Genomic DNA, 2,954 nt, shown 5'->3' with positions numbered 1-2,954 from the left:
TCTGATTCTCACGCCGGAGGGTGGTCACAAGGAGGAACCCCCCCCTTCTCAGTGACAAGCTCACGGTGTCTGTTTTGCAGGTTATCAGAAGAACCATCTTCTCAGGGTCTAACCCCTCGTGGGAAACATCTATCTAACCCCCAGGTTACCAGTAATCTGCCCGGGGTCCGGTTAGTGTTTCTTCATTGGCGCCATCCGTGGGACACCTCATCACCCTTCATCCGTCGTAACCACCACCGTCGTAAACGGTCACAATATCACCGCGATATTATCTGCGTTCCCAGAATACAGCGAGTTCAACAACTACTTATCACAAACAAAACTAGCCGACGAGATCAACAGTCGTACAACCGTCACTGTACTCGTTCTCAACAACGACGTCGTTTCATCACTTGCGGATAAACACCCGCTAGCCGTCATGAAAGGTGTTTTAAGTCTACATATTTTGTTAGACTACTATGACAACAAGAAGCTGCACGCGATCTCTGATGGTACAACGTTGTCAACAACATTGTACCAGACGACAGGCACGGCCCCAGGAAATGTTGGGTTTGTTAATATTACCGATCTGAAAGGAGGTAAAGTTGGCTTTGGCTCGGCTGTTCCTGGCTCGAAGCTTGACTCGTCGTATACGAAGTCCATTAAGCAAATACCGTACAACATTTCGGTCTTGGAGATTAACCAGCCGATTATCGCGCCGGGGATTTTAGCCGCGCCGGCTCCGTCCGCTGATGTGAATATTACAGGTAATTCTTTGGCTTCTTAGAATTAAAACTTTGTTTTTTTTGCGGCTAGAGATGCACAAACCGGTTTACAACTCAAAACTGGTTCGGGTTGTAACGGTTTTGGTTTGGTCAATAAAAGTCAACTTGTTTATGAACGGTTTTGGTTCGATTAAAACCGGATTCTTGACAACGTTATGACTTGTTACTGTTCAGGTTTTGATCAGTTTCAGTTTGGGTTTTGACCGGTTTAGCAGGTCAAGAAAAAGTAAAAACTGGTTTAGGTTGCAACGGTTTATGTATGGTTACGACCGGTTTCTGTTCAGGTTTACATCGGTTTCATTTCAAATATTGACCGATTTTAGCCGGTTTCGGTTCGGTTAACTGGTTTATGAACGTTTTCGCTTCAGGTTAAAACCGGTTTCTTGACCAGCTTATGACCGGGTTCGGGTTTTGGATGGTTTTAGCTGGTAACGGTTCGGTTAACCGGTTTTGGAACCAGTTTTGGTGGATAAAATTACAAACTGGTTCTGAATATACGGTTTCAATAGGTTTCAAACTCGTTTCTACATAATCGGTTTCAAACTGTTTTGATTTTCGTGTCGGTTTGGTTAACATGTTTATCTGCCCACCTCTAGTTGTGGCGCAGTAGCTTGTTCACCGGTATTTCACTGAATTGTTTGGATGTTTCTTTATTAATTAAACTACAATCTACATTATTATTACAGGTTTGTTGGAGAAAGCAGGGTGTAAGACGTTTGTTAAACTGATAACCGACAGTGGCGTGTTGAAGATGTACCAGCTTGCGGCAGCTAAAGGCTTGACGGTGTTTGCACCGAACGATGAAGCTTTTAAAGCCAAAGGTTTACCGAATTTAAGTAAACTAACAAATGCTGAGCTTGTTGCTTTGCTGCAATACCATGCACTTGCAAGTTACACACCCAAAGGTTCATTAAAAACGACCACGGATCCGTTGAGTACAATCGCAACCAACGGTGCTGGCAGGTACGATCTGATGGTGGAAACCGCAGGCGATGACGTTTAACTTGACTCCGGCGTGGGCACTTCACGCCTCGCTAGCACGGTGCTTGATTCCACGCCGGTTTGTCTTGTCACTGTTGACAGTGTGCTTCTTCCGGTTGAATTGTTTGGAACCGCTCCGGCTCCGGCGCCGGTGTTGTCACCTGACGCCTCACCGGCGCCTGCGCCGGATGGTTTGTCGCCGGAGCCTGCGGCGGCGCCGTTGCCACTTGCTTCGTCGCCGGCGCCGACGACTGAGGCTCCGGCAACCGGTCCTGCTCCGTCGGATGGACCGGATGCTGCGGATTCTGAGGATAGTAACGCTGGTAACGGAGTTGACTGCGTTAAAGCTCCGTCGGTGGTGTTTGCCTTGAGTACCACGTTAATGTCGGTTATGATGGTTTACGTTTTGTGTTAAGGTGTTTTATGGTTTGTTTTAATTTGAATTTAATTTTGGATTTATGTCTAGATTTATTAATAATGTTTAGGGTTTGTTAATGTTATGGTAGATGGGTATGTGACTTTGAGTGATTTGAGAGCAACACGTATTACCGAGAAAAGCTTCTGTTTCTTCTTTTATTTATTTGTTTATAATCGTTATTATATTTGGAAACTTTGCTCTTGTACATTTTTTTCCTTTACCATTTACCGATGTACTTTATTGTGTTTGCGGTTTACTCTAGAATAAACACTAGTGAAGTGAAACTGTCAAATTTTAATAGGTAAAGTAAGTAGAAACTTTAGAAGTTGGTTACTTTAGAACTGTTTTACAATATTTTTTAAGAAATATAAAAATGATTTAGGTCTATATTCAGTTATATAGATTCAGGTTTATTTTCAGTTATATAACTTCTGTATGTTCCTTTAACATTGTTGATGTATATGTAAAGAGGCTAAAAAAGTCAAAAAGAAATCAATAATTAAAAGAAAAGAATGATGGAGCATCAATTTGGATTACCATTGATGATATATGTTGTTTAATTGTGTTCTATACTTTTTAGTATATTGATTTTTTGGGACCATGTTTTTAGTCTGACTTGCACGCCTGATTTTGATGTTTGATGACTTTTTGATCAACAAAGTATGGTTTGGTTTGTAAACTATAAAACCTAGTTAAAGATTTCCACTACCCCAATTTTGGTAAACTGTAAGATATACTTTTTTCTTCGTTAGTAATTTTGATGCTCATAAGTCATAACTCATAAGTACCCA

The 2,954-nt window shown here is 41.8% G+C and overlaps 1 pseudogene across 1 annotated transcript; it reads left to right on the top strand.

Annotated features, from left to right (window-relative positions):
- Positions 1–227: 227 nt before the first annotated feature.
- Positions 228–2,431, top strand: LOC143613934 (fasciclin-like arabinogalactan protein 10; annotated as a pseudogene). The gene is made up of 2 exons (XR_013150207.1): positions 228–746; positions 1,451–2,431. The product of XR_013150207.1 is annotated as a fasciclin-like arabinogalactan protein 10 (transcript).
- Positions 2,432–2,954: the final 523 nt, after the last annotated feature.

Source organism: Bidens hawaiensis, unplaced genomic scaffold (assembly GCF_021521415.1).
Source record: "Bidens hawaiensis isolate Kalapana, Puna unplaced genomic scaffold, B.hawaiensis_p1.1 tig00038558_1, whole genome shotgun sequence".
Classification (NCBI taxonomy): Eukaryota; Viridiplantae; Streptophyta; class Magnoliopsida; order Asterales; family Asteraceae; genus Bidens; species Bidens hawaiensis.
This window is presented reverse-complemented; position numbering and strand designations above follow the sequence as displayed.